General features: G+C 43.0%; 1 long non-coding RNA gene across 1 annotated transcript in view; it reads left to right on the top strand.

Annotated features, from left to right (window-relative positions):
* LOC115092626 overlaps positions 1-16,668 on the top strand; it is a 156,501-nt gene that overhangs the window by 44,721 nt on the left and 95,112 nt on the right. Inside the window, exon 2 of the long non-coding RNA XR_003857042.1 lies at positions 10,391-10,509. This is a non-coding gene — a long non-coding RNA (uncharacterized LOC115092626). The remainder of the gene's footprint in view (positions 1-10,390; positions 10,510-16,668) is intronic.

Here is a 16,668-nt window from a genome sequence, read left to right as displayed (position 1 = left end):
ATAACAGCCAGAAGTGCAGGGTTTTGTTTGTAAGCGGGACTCAGGAAGGCAACTTCAGGCAGCTGTTTGATCTAAAAAGCAAGTTTATTTAAGAGAAAGACAGAGACAAAGAAAAGCATAACAAGAAATTGAGGAAGTTGTTCCACGGAGGAGCAGGCAAGTTACAATGGGGTTTTCAGTGCTGCTTCTCAGAGCGGAGCTGTGTGTCCATGACTTTTAAACTTTTTACAATGTCCAATAGGAATGTTCTGACACGCATCCTGGGTGTGTTTTCTACTTCCGGTGACCAATGGGGATTGTTGCTTTTAGTCCAATCAGGTACTGTCTCTGGGGAGTCGGCTTCTTCCTGGTGCTGGACTTGCCAAAGCACATGGTAGACGAAGAGCTTGCCAAAGCATATGGTAGCGGAATAGGTTGCCAATATTGAATCCTGGCATTTTGGGCATAGCAGAAGCAATGGTATTTCCAAAGCAGCGGAAACAAATGCAAATGCATAGTAGGTAAAAACATAACAGAAGGCCAATACATATGAATATTATAAGAATACAAACAAATGCTTTAAACTAAATTAGTATTTTGAAGGAGCCATCCATTCCAAAGGGATGTCTGTAACTAATGGGATGATATTTTAATTTTGTATTCAGGGGGCAGAGTATATGTTAAGTAGGAAAGAGTTATCATGTGCTGTGAAACAGCCACAGTGTGGACAGCCTGAGAGAGAGAGAGAGAGAGAGAGAGAGAGAGAGAGAGAGAGAGAGAGAGAGAGAGAGAGAGAGAGAGACTTTCTATAGTACCTCTTCCCTAGACAGGTATTTGTATCCCTATGGGAGGCCCACCTAGTAACTCGAGGTGGGGATTAGGTATGAGTGTAGGGGGTTGGGGGCCACTTTGACATTCAAAGTGAGACGTACGAACAGAACAGTGGTCTCTTGTGAAGATTTGATGGCCTTCGGAGTGAGGAAACTCACTCCAAGATGAGATTTGGGCAATGTTCTCTCCACCTAGCTTGATGGACACTCTACCTGGGCAACAACAAGCTAGGAGTTAGCAAAAGATGAGATATTCTGCAGGAAAGTGTCTTGGCCCTTATTTGGGGCATAAAGAGATACTAATGTATAGAGTTGGGTACCTATCCATATTTTCAAAAGTAAGTATCTCCCAGAGAGGTCCACCACCTTTGCAACAAGTTCCAAAAGCAATTGAGCAGAAATCAAAATTCCCGTCCCTGTGTACTTATGAGGCTTCCCATTGAGGGAAATCTGTAAAGGTTAAAAGGTGCTCATGTTTGCGCCTAAGATGCATTTCCTGTATATACGCGATATCAGCTTTCTGATGTAATAGCTCTCTATGGAGGAGGAACCATTTCCTATAGGTATTTAAACCCTTGACATTCAGAGAAATTATGTTAACCATGGTTGCGCCACCAGAGTCTGACCGCCTGCCTCATGAGTAATAAAAATAAAACTGCGCTTTCGCCGAGAAAGTGGAAACGTATAACATCAAAACTGGTAATAGACGTATTAAGGCTCTCCAACCAGTCATACAGAGGTGAATTTACCACAAGGGCTACCAGAACGTTTCAAGCTGTATCCGCTGTCGACTTCTTGATCTGTGCTTGTTGTCGTCGAAGTCTGCCTCAGTCCGTGCCCTGCATCCACCATCTTGGAATGGAGTCTGCAGGTTTTGGCGAGGCTGGTGTAGCGTCGACTGAGAAATTGAAAGCAATGCCTGCTTGTGAAAAGCAGTCAGCTGCCGCTGCCAGCATTTTCTCTCTGTAAGTGATTCCTTGATATTGAAATATTAGGGCAAATGGGAAGGCCCAGCGGTAGCGTACATCCATCGATCATAAGACTTCAGTTGCCTCCCAAAGCATGTAGCGCTTCTGCAATGTGGATGGGGCTATATCATTGAAGATAGACAGCTCATTGTTTTGCCACTTCCAATGAGGGTTAGATCGAGCCAGCCGGATGATTTCCTCTTTCATTTTGAAATTATGAAAGTTGATAATGATATCCCGGGGTTGGTTGTCCCATTTAGGGCCCAGTTCTCGATGTGCATGTTCCAGATCGAGAGTGGGCTCTCTGTCAGATGCACCGGGGTCGTTTGCATGGCTGGACAAAAGAGCCTTGCAGATATTCAAGGCTGTCTCCATACTATCTTTAAACTGCACCTCCTCTGGTATGCCCCGAATCCTGAGATTGGCACGGTGCGAACGATTTTCAAGGTCTTCAACCTAGTCCGCCATGGACTCAAGCTCTGCTGACAGCTGCTTAGTTTGAGCGGAGAGCGAGTCCATTAAGGCGCTTTGATTGTCGGCCCGGATATCCAGGTCGTCCTCGCGGTGGCCCATGGAATTCAAATCATTCCGCATCTCTGAAATGCTTGCTAGCAGTTCCGCTTTGTGGGCTTTAAGATCGGAGCACAGCTCAATGAACCAACCTCTTATTTCAGCCCTAGTCGGGAAATCCATATTAGGCACACCTGAAAGGTGTTCGGCGGGGGGGCAGAGTCTCGCTGCCCGATTCCGTCTCTTCAACTCCTTCCTCTGGTTCCTTTGCGGCCTGTGCGTCATCAGTAGGCAAGCTCTCCACTGTGATTTTACTGAAGGAGAATTGTTTTAAATCTGTGGTTCTCTTGCGTAATCATCTTGAAGGTTTCTCACACCACCCTGGCTATTGATTTAACTGGGGGTCTGATTTCTCAACCATAAAATGTCTTTATGGGAAAGTTTGGGAGCGGAGCTGTTTTATGCGGCCATCTTGAATCGCTGCTCTCGAGTGCCCCCCCACCATTCCCTTTCTCACAACTGTAAATTTACTAATTCTTTAGTAAACCAGGGACCATGATACATGTGAATCTTTCTTTTAACAGTTTTCTCTGGAACAACTTTATTATAAATATTTTTAAAGGCTGCATTCCACCAATGAACTGCCTCCTCTGGAGTGTTGAAATCAGCATCAACCTTAGCATTCTCCCACAATTCTACAAATAAATCCAAATCAGGTTCTCCTCTAACCTTCTTAATACAAAACTCGGGCCTCTGCATAGTCTCATCAAACTGTAGTTCAAACAATTAAAGATGATGGTCTGAACATGGAACAAATATTTCTCTAATAAGAGAAATAATATTGCGAGCAGCATACCAATCACAAACTAAGATAAAATTTAAAATATTTATTTATTACCAGCCATTTTTATACCATACATGCAGAAAACTGATCAGAGTGGTTCACAGCATCATCACAGAACAATATAAAAATCAGCACAATACAGTCAAACAAAAGCATAAGAACCTGAACAGGCTACCAACCCAATTATGTCCTTGGGTAAAGCCATTCCTTTACTTTCAAGCAATATGTAGCACATTTAACCAATTGACACAACCCCAATGCATATATAAAATCCCTGACTACTGCAACATGAGTGTCATCGTAATGCATTTAAAAATCTCCTAAAACAATAAGTTTATGATGTTGTAAATATAAAGATGAAAGCATTGCTGTTACTGAATTACTGAATAGAATGGACAGCACTATAAGAATATAGAATGAGACCTTTGGAAGTTTTATCAGATCATCAATAAGCGAAGAGTTCATGGGGAGATCAGCTAACCCTGACTTTCTCCATTGTGCCTCCATGATGGTGTCAGACAAAGGCAAGGACTGCCAAATAGGATGTCAAGATCATAAATGAATAGCAGGAGGCAGAAAAATATGTCTAACTGTAATGGAAAAACTGGCTTTAGAGGCACCCTGGCAGCAAACTTTGCTGTTGCAGCTGACGTTGGGTGGTGTGATGTTGGACAGTACATGAAACCATGGGAGTGGGGTGGAACCCAGAGCTCCAGACACAATTCACGTGGCTTCATGTAACTGAACATCAACCAGTTTTATGCGAGGTGATCAGGCCCATGCTTTTGTACACTATTCTGCCACAGAGTAGCAAAAGACAAGAGCAGATAACCAAAGCATAAATATGTTCAGTCCCCATGCAGCTCCCCCCCAATTTACCGGTGATATTGCTTCTTGCCTTGACCCTTGCTGCTGCTTTAGGCAAGCAGTGTTTGAATGACAAATTGCAGTCCAGTGTGATACTTGGGGAGACCAAATCTGGGCTGAAAAAAATAAAGGCAGCTACAAGGAGGCATTCAGTTAGCTGAGATCTGAGCAAGGGGTAGAAAGTGCAATTTACTTGTTAATTCATCATTTCATTCAAAGTCAGCTCTAGCCATTCTGTACCATCCATACATAATTTCATTGGTTATGCCCTTCTAGTTATTTCATCTGTCTAGGACATGCAGTTAATGTGGTTACCTGAACACCTTGCGGCTCTGCTAATAATCCCCAAGCTTGAGTCATTTCTGTAACACCAAGGCAGAAGAATCTACAGTAATGAAGCACTGGCATGCTTCTCTGTTTTAGGACCCACTTGCAGCACACATTAAAAAATCACACTGATTTCATGTAATGTCTAAGATATAAATAAACATTCTACCCTTCAATATTTTTTTATTTTGTCAGTGAAATGAAATTGGTAAAGATTAACCATGAAACTTTGTCTGATGACCTTTGAATTAAATGGCTTTTCACCAGCTAAGGGTAAATGTGAGGGGTTTTGTACTTACATCAGCAAGAAATAAAATAAGCTTTAATTTTTTAAACTGAAAGTCTCCAGGCTGTAGATTAATTTTGGAAAAACATTGGAGGAAACATTTGCAAGACTTGTGCTGAATTACTCAGCATTCAAAGCCTGCGGACTTACACACCAGGAAACACATGCTCCATATTTTCCTGGTTCTCTTGTGGCTACAGAACATTTAACTAACAAAGGTTCTGGCACTTTTGATGAAAGTGTTCTCTTTGTAAATCGCATATAATGAGTATTTGCTCTGCTCTACTCATGCCAGAGTTGTGACTCACTAGTGTTAGCTTAATATGCCATTTCTGACTGAAGTAACTAGTCACAGATGTAGCTGTTGATGAGGAGGAGATCCTGGCAGCCCCAAAATCACTAACCTCATCTAGTACCATTAACAAACCATATGGCTCGTATGCATTCTCTGTGTTAGCTCACCAGAGTACTGTAATTTCTGTTTTCAGGTGCTCTGCAGTGTATGCTTTGGAGGTAATTTTCATAGAGTTATACAGGACAGGAGTGCATAAAATATGCATATGTAAGTGCGCACACACATACATGCCAACTTTTATAACTCTTGAGAGTACACGCAATGTACTTGCAGTGTCATGTTTAAATATTAACAAGGAAACAAAGGGGTGGTTTAAGGGTATTTATTTATTAAAATTTGTAAATCACTAAGTTCAAAAACTATTGTACTAAGCGATGTACAATTCTGGGGCCTGGTCGGAAGTATGTGCACAACATGTAATTTTGTAAGTGGGATACACACATACATTACTGAATTTATCCATAAGCTTTTATACTTGCTAATTGACTCATGCCAATTGAAATCACACTTGTCTCTTGACTGTAGTTTTTGGGCTGAAGGTCTGGGTGAAGTGCCAGGGTGTCTAGGCCAACTGGTGGAGGTACTGGCAAACTGGTGGCTACAAGTGCAGATATTTTCAGAAGAGGAGTATGCATATACTTTATAAAATACCTGCCTCCTCATTTAATAAGTTATAATTTATTATGCATGTAATAACTAACAATAATTTGGAAGTGGAGGAATATAAAAATATTTTAAATAAAATATAAAAAATTATTTATAAAATGGGTAGAGAAAGTGTGCATGTTCCTGCATTACAAATTTACAAGTATACTGAAACATATGCGTATACTTTCAGGTCAGAAATATGCTATATTTTATAAACTGTGCAGCTCCCATCACATAGTTTATAAAATACTAGCATAAATCTCCATGTGCTCACTTGCGCGCGCAAATGCGGTACCACGGACAGTTTTGAAAGTTGTATTCTTTGAGGCTACTTCCTGCACTTTATGATTATGTTTAAGATTTCCAGTTTTATTTGTGAGGTTGAAAGAAGAACAAACGTGAAAGAGGCCACAATAAATTCAATGTGATATATTGGTTGTGTTCTCGAGCCCCAGCAAGCTGCATAGGAAACCACTGAGATTTCATATTCCTGATAGTACCCTTACTATTCTTATGAGAACCATGCAAACCCTACGAATATTGTGGGTGCATCATGGATGAAAGATTTATTTTTTAAAAAGTCACATGTTTAGTGAGGAGGAAACAGGTAAAAGAGGCAGTTTTGTGGAGGGGTTAGAAAAGGTTGATTGGAGTAGGAAAGACAGGTGGGGGTTAGGTGAGGCTGCGGAGCTAAAGAAAAGTTGGGACATAATCTAAAAAGCGGTGGGATAAAAAGAGACAACTTTGAGGAGAAGCTAAGAGAGATATTGGGACTAAAATACAGGCTGTGAAACAAGAAAAGGCAAGTGAGACAGATACATCCTTGGAAAGGAAGGGTAAGGATAGCCAACTTGAGGATAGAGAGAGAGAGACTGATGAATATTGGTTAGAGGATGGGAGAGTTTTGGAAGGAAGAAGGGAAAGAGATAAGGTGAGGTATAGTAGGGAGAGACTGACAAATGAGATAAAAATAAAAAAACAGAAAAGAGGAATAAAAAGCTGGAAAGGAGGAAAATAATGAGCAACTAGAACAAAAGAAAGTAGTCAAATGTATACAATAAAGGTTACAACTATTTTCTCTTTGAAATGGAAACTAGATTAATACTAAAGTAGTATGTTAATGCATTTGAAAGTTTTTAAATTAAATTTTGAATGAGGTGCACTTTCCAGTAAAAGTTTGAATGAGATGCACTGAGAATGTGAACTGGAAAGATGTGCACGCACCTACAACCATTGGGTGGAAGAGGAGAAATGTAGAGTAGACTGGTCATGTTGCTCACATTCGGGCCGATACAGTACAGTGCGCTCCAGTGCACTATACAGTAAGGGGGTAATAGTGCGTCGAAAACGTGCGGCCAACCCCCCCCCCCCGAAACGAATAGCGCCCGCAACATGCAAATGCATGTTGATGGCGCTATTAGTTATTCCCATGCGAAGCCGCACATTTTACTTTCAAATATTAATGCCTACCCAAAGGCTGGTGTTAATTTCTTCCGGCGCCGGGGAAGTGTACAGAAAAGCAGAAAAAACTGCTTTTCTGTACACCCTCCGACTTAATATCATAGCGATATTAAGTCGGAGGCGCCAAAATTAAAAAAAAATTTAAAATTTAAAAAAAAATTAAAATCAGCCCGTGGGTCGGAAGACGGACGCTCAATTATGCCGGCGTCCGTTTTCCGAACCCATGGCTGTCAGCGGGTTTGAGAACCAGCGTCGGCTGTCAAACCCGCTGACAGCCGCCGCTCCTGTCAAAAAGGAGGCATTAGGGACACTAGAGCATCCTTAGCACCTCTTTTTACCACGGGCCTTCATTTAAATACTGGATTGTGCACCCAGAAGAGTGGCCTGGGCGCGCGTTGGGAGAGCGGGCGCTTGCCTCGGAGCGTTGGCTCTCCCGCCGATTTTACTGATTGACCTGATTATAAGCAATAGTACATACTTCATGAGCAAGAGAAGAACAGATAAAGATCTTTCTCTTCTTCTTTCTATAGTTAACTACTTTTGTCATTTGGAGAGTTTGCCCCTAGAAGCTATGAAATAATATCATGAAGTACACCTAAAGGATTCATAAAAGGGGGCTATGCAATAGCACTAAAAATGTTTAGTGTGAGAGAAGGTAAACATTTAACACACTCCAAACAAGCCGCCTGATAATAGGGAAGAATAACTATTCAACTCAATAACTTCCTTCTAAGTTCAATTAATACTCATTGAAACATACCAAGAAATGCTGTAAATGAGAACCTTCATAAAATAGTTGGCAGTGTGCTCACTATTTATGCAGATTGCATACAGTTCACTTCAAGCCCACAGTTTAATCATCATCAGTCCAATATGTTGCTCAATCAACTCTCAACATTGTGTATCTTTTTTTTTTCAAATTTTCTTCTTGCAAATAAAACTGTCTCTGAACAAACATAATCATTCCCATATTTATGTTTTTGGTCAGAGGTTTCCGAAACCTAACTTACAATGTTTCTTGGCATGTTAAAATGAATATTAATGGAACTTAGAAGTTATTGAGTTGAAGAGTTAAAAATTTAACATGAGGGAGTCATGTGATGCTGTGAGAAAGACCAGATGTGTGCATTGAGTTCTCTCTGGGGGCCCTTTCCTTTCTTATCAAAATTGACACTTATAGCCTCAATAAAAATTTATTTTGGAACTCACCCAACTAGAAATAGCCTGCAGATTCAAAATTGCTACTTTTGACATCCTTTTTTTGGTGGGGTATGGCGAAATAATCGGCCAGGAAGGACAAGAAGAAACAGAGATCGGCCAATTCCAAGATGGCGGACAGGAGCAATACTAATGATGCAAGTCAGCCTACAGAAAATTCATAGCAAACTCCCTCCAATATTGCATTGCAGGCAATAGCAGCGATGGATGGTCATTTTCTGACACTTTCTACTCAGATAAAAGAATTGAGTTCACAATTTACTGAATTAAAAAATCACTTTACAGAGGCTGCATCTTGCATATCAGACTTGAAAGATAAGGCAGTTACAATGGAATCGCATATCTCAGAGCTACAAAATATAAATAAAAAGCTTCATGTCAAAGTCAACGATTTAGAAAGTCACTCCAGAAGAAATAATTTAAGGATAATGGGCATTCCAGAATCAGTATCTGATTCTAATCTTGCACCATCAATGGAAAAATGGCTGACCTCTGCCTTGGCAATAGGATCCACTGATGGCCCTCTGCATTTGGAATGTGCCCTCCGGGTGGGCTTACAGAATTCAAGCAGGAATAGACTACGAGTGATCATACTGCAGGTGTTGAACTTAACCATAAAGTTGAAATGCTGCAAGCATACTGACATATAAAATCTCTCCTATTTGAGGGCCAGAGAATATGGATCTTTTAAGATTATTCCTCAGGGGTAGCAGAGAAGCATGGATCTTTTGCCTCAGTATATACGCAGTTGACCAAACGAAAGCTCCGTGTTACTCTACTATGCCCAGCAAAGTTGAAAGTCCTCTATCAAGGCAAAAAATATTTTCTTTGATAATGTGGAGGACGCTTGCTTGTTTATCCAAAATATGGGGGTGGAATGAAAATTGTTTGGGTCCTGCATTGATTTTTGAGATGCTGTCTTCCACATATGTCAGGTCTCACCATGAGGTCAGAATAACTTTCTTTGCTGTGAGATGTTATTAGATTACTGCATCGGACAATCTTTACTACCTGTAGCTTCCTAAATTTGATACAGGGCACACTGAGAATTTGGGCTGGACTGGATATGGTCTCCATGGTAAGAATTGCAATGACTCCATTCTTTTTCTTCTCTGTTGCATTGTTTACTAGCCATGTCTTGTTACTTGTTAACCTAGTTTTCTTTAAGATGAGAAAGGGGATAATATGTGGTGGGAGGATCTTTGGAATTCAAGGTAATTCTGCATTTTGTCATTTTTAACTGATTACTGACTGCTGGGGTAATCTGTGCAACTGATACGTGGAAGGGAGCCCTAGGCTGGGGGGCTACCTCTTACAAGATGAATTCAGTGTTTACTCTCTGGTTTTATTTTTCACAAATTCCTTTTAGGCATGGGAAAACCCCCTTAAATGTTTGCCGTGGATTGTCTGAGGGCTAGGTTCTGTGGTGAATTCCATGAAGTTAGCAAGTAGCACATTTAAGACTAATCGGAGAAAATTCTTTTTCACTCAACGCACAATAAAGCTCTGGAATTTGTTGCCAGAGGATGTGGTTAGTGCAGTTAGTGTAGCTGGGTTCAAAAAAGGTTTGGATAAGTTCTTGGAGGAGAAGTCCATTAATGGCTATTAATCAATTTTACTTAGGGAATAGCCACTGCTATTAATTGCATCAGTAGCATGAGATCTTCTTAGTGTTTGGGTAATTGCCAGGTTCTTGTGGCCTGGTTTTGGCCTCTGTTGGAAACAGGATGCTGGGCTTGATGGACCCTTGGTCTGACCCAGCATGGCAATTTCTTATGTTCTTATGTGAACGCTATGCAATGCTTACAAACAGATATTATGTTCTTACCTGAAACTCATTTAATGGACTCAGAATTTGAGAAAGCAATGGGTGGGCCAACAATGTTTCTGCCTCTGCATTGACAATATAAGGCAGGTGTAGCTATTTTACTAAATACAATGTCAAACAACTAAGATATTAAAAGGTAAGGAGGGGAAATATGTTTTTGTGGATGGCCAGTTCTTTGGAAAGCCTATCCTTGTGGGAAGTGTTTATGCTCCCAATATTTACAATCGCAATGTTTGTACATCTTTGGTTAATCTTTCATTGTACTACAGCCATCTTCCCATCGTGACTGGAAGAGATTCTGTGATACACGGGGTTACTGCTAAACCAACCAGGATGAGTGACCATTGCAAGAGGATATCTTATTTCTGTTACCATTAGCAATTACTAGGTATGTGGCGAAAACTTCATCCCCTGTAAATTGACTTTATACACATTTCTAGAGCACATTATACTAAATCTAAGTCAAACTATTTGCTAATTTCTTATAGTTGTTTTCCCAATGTACTGAAAGCTGATATAAGCCCTATGGAGATTTCTGACTGTGTGCCTGTTTGAGTATCCATAGAGGTTTTACTGGTCATACTGGAAAAGGCTGCTGGAAATCTTTTTTCTCGTTTATTCCTTGATAAAACTTTCCATGCTTCCTTTGATTGAGAAATGGAAGGAGTCGAGAAACATAGTAAAGGACATTTGGATAATTCTGCCCTTTTCTGGGACGCAGCAAAGGCCAGTACTAAGAGGTGAAATAATAGTTTTAGAGAGACAACTGAGATTAGGTAAAGCAAAAGGTTTAATCATTGTCTGTCCCAAGCACATAAATCTCAGTTCTTAACCACCCAAACTGTACTGGCTACTTTAATACGTCAACCAACAAGGTTTGATGTTCTGTAAATACAATTTTTTTGTACATGGTAATAAACTGGGATGAATGCTGGCCAAAGTAGTTCCGTAGCTGGGGAGGGAAACATTTATTACACGCATGAGACTGAAGAGATGATCATCTGGTTCATGACACTAAAGGAATTGGGAAGATATTCTCAGCATATTATAAAGAATTATACTCTGCAGATCCTATTGACATAGAGGAGACAGAAATATTTCCATAATGCCCGTTTACCAAAATTAAAAGTGTAAAATTTGCAGAGTGTAATGCTCCGCTGTCATTAAGAGAGGTACATTCACTTATAAACAATTTACAACTTATTTGTGTATTTGAGCTTGGTAGGTCAGAACCAAAGCTGCTAAGCTCTGTTTTCTGGATATTCTGTAATTACTGTTGTAAATTTCTTATTAAACAGGTTTTGTATAAAAATTTGACATACACATCAAAGATTCCACTTAACGAACGATGCAATAAGATTTAGCGTTTGCACGGTATATGGTATGCCCATGCTATTATCATGCAAGGTAACCCAAAACTGTGATGGCTAAATAGTATGAGCACGTTAGTGAGAAAGCCAAGCAGCATTTGCATGCTACACTGAGCATGTGCGGGTCTCTCTCCCTCAAATCTCTGCCCCTTGCTAAACAACTGTAGATTGGGCTCAAATATGTTTTGTTTTGGTTTATTTTTTTTCAGTTTCATTTGTTGTTTTATTCATTTATTTAAAAAGGCAAAAACAAACAAAATGAAGAAAAATCTCTCACTCTTCTCTCTCTGCCCCAGCACTCCACCACTTCTCCACTCCCATGATCTCCCTAGATCAGACTCCACAGCCTCTAACTGGCCCTCCAACCCCAGGATTCTACTCTCCTCTTTCCAACCCAACCCAGGTACTCTCTCTTTCTACCCCCAAGCTTGACTTAAGTACTTCTCCCCCCCCCCCCCCTTCCTCTGAGGCTGTGGGCCTCCTTGGGTTTGTGTGGGCTCCTTCCTAGCTCTGCATCTTCTACCAGCCTGTGATGTTGGCACAGCTCCTTTGAGGGTACATTGCTCCCCCAAATGACGCCCATATACTTTGTTGAGTGGAATCTGTTCTGCTGCTGGCTAGCGCCCCGCAGGATCAGTGCCAGCACTACAAGAAAGTTTTGCACTAGTTCACCGTACTGGCACAGTTCCTGTAGAGCGCTGACCAGAAGTGGGAAGATTTCTAGCCACTCCTCATGCCAGCTGAAGGACAGGGCTGCAACCATGACTGCACGTTCATTATGCACTGTGGTCCCACCCTGGATAATAATTGTATGTGGGACCAGTAGAGCAGCAGGGGCCACAGTGCCCTTCCAGCAGTGGCACCTATGTCCTAAGCCATATTAGTCTTAGGGTTTCTACGACTCTGTTGAGGGCAGAAGAGAGCATGTGGACCCAGAAGAGGAGGAGACTTCCAAATGAAGAAAAAAAAATCGAGCCAAAAGCATGTGCCTCAGATGTCTGCCCAGGAGGCAGAGGAAGCGGAGGAAAGTGCAGCCTGCCAGACAGACCCAGCTGCTCATTTTTCTGCTGTCGCTTCACTTTTGGGCAGCATTGCTTCTAGGAGATTGATGAACCAGCACAAGGGCACCACATGAATGGCTGTACAGGGCGGATTATCCACAGGGGCAGCATGCACACAAGGGACCTCTGCAGGTATGGGCACTCTCCGAGAGGCTTCACAGTAAAGAGACAGCCCTTTATTTGCTCTGGACGTGCCCCTTCACATAGAAGTTACTGAAGGGAATGGACACAGAATTCAAATACTGCCTTACTGGGAGATATGTTACACATCAGTCAATGCCCCATGACTAGTTCTCAGCGACACACACATGGGGAGCCAGCCAAGATGCTTGGAGGCTTCTTTTCTGCATTAAGGATCCCTCTCTCATGCTCTGAAAGGAAGTGGTATCCATCCAAGGTTGCCAAAATCTGATCCAGAGCTCGCTAATGGACTACACCATTATCGATGGATCAGAGAAATAAGTGTAACCCTTAGCAGGATATTTTAAGTCCCAGGGCACACAAACTAATTTATTACTCTTTGGGGATTTTCTGGCTAGCACTCCACCCAGGTCCTGAGCTCTCTATCCCAGAAGGCGGATTCTTTTTATTGGGAGAGACTCTCGTCTATGGCTCAAACAGTGGTGTGTATGTTGGTAGCTGAGGCACTCCCTGGAGAGAATTGCTGTGACAAAACCAGCAGGACCAGCCACTGGGTATTAAATAATAATTTACTGATTAGTTAAAGGCACATTAAAGTCAATTTTTAAATAAGTGTACAGATACAGATGATTCTTTGTACAGAAAGGATGTTTCATTCTGGGTAGGTGTCCTTTCCTTCAGGAAACTGGTTGAGCTTCTCATGGTGATGGTAAACGTGCATTAAAAACTCCTCCAGTGGCTTAACCAGAATCCCTAAGTCAAGGGTCCCCTTTTAGCATAGCAAAAACTGTCCTACCTCAATCTCCAGATTCTCACCGATCACCCAGCTCTGTAACCGGAGATCCAGATGGGGTCTCCACAGGGGCAGATTGCAGGAAAATATTGGCCCAGAGGATTTTTTCAAAACTGGCCTTCATGCACTTTTCCTGCAGCACGTATATCCCAAAAGACACTAAGTCAACCCTGGAACCAAGCAGAACTGAGTCAAAATATCTCCAAAATAAACTTAATCTTTTCTAAATAACTAAGAAGTTGAGCACATTCTAGAGTAGGGGTGAGCAGAGTTGCAGCCCCCATTCCATCCATGCGAATTGGTTGGGCCCTGTTATGGTTATGAGGTGTTGGAGTGGATTCTTGGGTACTGCGGTGATGGCCACGCCCACGGGAAGGAGCCCCGTGAGGAACCGCAGTACTAGGCTAGACTCTATACATGCAGACACAGAGAAGTTGTATTTATTCTACAGCTTGATGGTACTGCCCAGGGAGCAGGCAGCAGTGGAGGTAACCCAGTGAAGTAGTCCAGGGGTCCTCAGCAGAGACCAGTTTCACACTCGAGTAGGTGATAGGCAGCACGGCATAGCAGGGACAGGTCCCGGAGCGCTGAAGCTGAAGATGAGACAGACTGAAAGGGTTAGTATTCACTGAAGCAGAAGCTGTATAGTTGAAGGGCCAGACAGGCAGAAGTTGCTCAGTGGCAGGCACCAGATTAGGGAGAGCAGGCCCTTGAGGAGCGAGTACCCGGTATCCCAAGATAGGTACTTGAAATAGAGCAGAAGGGCCCCCGAGGAGTGGGTACCCAGGTTTACGAAGAATTACCCTGAAGGGCAGATAGAACTTCCTGTGGCAGCTAGGAAGCGGCAGAGCAACTTAGACCGGAGGCAGTCCAATCCAATCCTTGTGGCTAAATACCAGGAAGTGATGACGTCACTCGGTGGGACGCTCCCGAGGTTCCCGCCATGACGTGGATATAGACGTGGATGGCACGCGCGCGCACCTTTGGAGGCCCTCAGGAAAATCATGGCGAACGCCGTCACCGTTGCCGATCCGGGGACCCCGGAGAGAGCGGCATGAAAACCCGGCAGCAGCCATCTTCCCAAGGCTTGAGGAGAGAGAAGGAAGAAAGGTGAGGCACAGAGGTTGAAGCCATCTGAGACCGATGGACGCAACAGTACCCCCCTTCAAAGGGCCCCCTCCAGACCCCCTACCTGGTCTAGGTTTTTGAGGATGAATTCGATGAAATTGACGAAGCATCTCTTTGTCCATGATATTAGCCAAAGGTTCCCAAGAGAGGCCACCGTCATCCTTTTCACTGCCGCTGCCTGGACCGCAGCGAGAGTGATCCTTTCATGGCATGGTGCCGCTCCTGGACTTCCTCTTGTGGCTCGGACGCTGTCACCATCTTTGGGGCCTGCTCTAAGGTCAAGCTCCTGCTCTTTCATGGCTCAGCGTTTCTGTGGCAGCATGGCTGCTCTCCTAGGTCCTGCCCCCTTTCTAAGGGGCAGGCCCGCGGCTTCTTCTCCTTCTTAAAGGGGCAGCTTAGGTGGGGTCCTCCTGGTCCCACCGGAAGTCAGCTCCACCCGGTTTCCTGGTTCAGCCCTATAAAAGGGCTTCTTCAGTATTCCTGCCTTGCCTTGCATCGGAGTTCCCTGCTCCTGGAAGTCTCGTCTTCCAGCGCTCCGTCAAGTCTTCGTTTCTTGTTCTTCGTTGGAGCTCCATGTCCTGTCTCGCCTGAGTCTTCGTTGCTTCCTGAGTCTTCGTGGCTTCCTGATGTTCCATTTCCTGATGTTCCGAGGTTCCTTTCCTCCTTCGCTTGTCCCGAGTCCTCTTGACCCTCCAGCTCCTCTGGTTCTCCAGAGGATACCTTGTTGGGGTAAATCAGTCTTGTCAGTTCCTGTTCTCATCATTGAAGTTTCATCTCGGCTAGATTCCTTTCCTGCGCTTGTCCCGCTCTCCAGGTGGTCCGTGACCAGCCTCTCCAGGTTGTGTAGGACGTGCAGTGGGACAGGGTGGTCCGTGACCAGCCTATTGGGAATGCCCATGTGGTGGGCTGTGTAGGGCGCCCTGAGAGACAGTGCCAATGTCTGAACCTTCCAAGCTCCTCGTCTCATCCAGAATCTTCCAAGCTCCTCGTCTCGTCTAGAGCCTTCTATGTCACAAGGCCTCAGTCTGCCCTCATCCTGAGTCCGGCCTGCTGCTTCTTGCCGATACCTAGCGGCAGGTCCGAAAGGGCTGGGAACAGTCGGAGGGAGGACTGTTCAGTAACCAACATTGCGTTGTTGGCCTTCCAGAAGCATGCAGGTTTGGCAGAGGGTCAGACCTTAGTCTTCACCCATGCTTGGACACGTCTCGCCTACCTCGGTGCTGTTCTGGAGACTTATGGGGTCGTGCCGAGGCCCAAGGGCACACAATCCCCTCAAGATGGGATCGCTCTCCTAGCGTTCCCAGAACAGAATGCAAGGCCTCCTATGGCCTAACAGAACATAAAGAGACAAAGTATAACTAGAAACTTACAGACAAAAACTGAATTGGAAACCGTAACAAGACAGACTCCGTATGCAATGCAACAATGTAAAAACAGAAACATCACTATTCCTTATTAAATGTCAAACAATAAAATCAAGTTGTATAAACCATCAATCATAATAGTAAAACCATAATCATAAAAAGAATAAATATTCAAAACAGCTGATGAAAAGAATACCCAATAATAATTACTTTTTAATTATTCCCAAATATCCTTAAAGGCAGAATATAAACCAAATAAATAAAATATTTAAAAACAGAAGACATCAGATATTACCCAATTATTAAAACTAATAAGGATAAAAAAAATCCCCTGCTCTCCATACCTGGGAACTTTTGATTTCAAGTCATCCTGAGATTGGCATGGATTAGTTCGGGGAGGGTATGGTACAATTTTCTCCTCTCTCTCTCACATACCCATATTCTCCAAGACACACACACACACACACACATTCTTGCTTACTCACAAATTCTTAGAGCATGTGAGAGAGAACATGTGTTTCACATACACGTACATATGCTCTCTCACAGTCTCTCTCACACACATACATGCGCGCACATCCTTTCTCATGCAAACTCTCTCTCCCCAGACCATACAAACAGAGGCTTCCTCAGGCCTGCTCAGCTTCTTTTTCACATACACATGCAATCTTATATGCTGTTTGCTCACAT

The sequence above is a fragment of the Rhinatrema bivittatum genome, chromosome 5, assembly GCF_901001135.1.
Source record: "Rhinatrema bivittatum chromosome 5, aRhiBiv1.1, whole genome shotgun sequence".
Classification (NCBI taxonomy): Eukaryota; Metazoa; Chordata; class Amphibia; order Gymnophiona; family Rhinatrematidae; genus Rhinatrema; species Rhinatrema bivittatum.
Note: the sequence above shows the minus strand (reverse complement) of the source record. Positions and strands in the feature narration are given on the sequence as shown.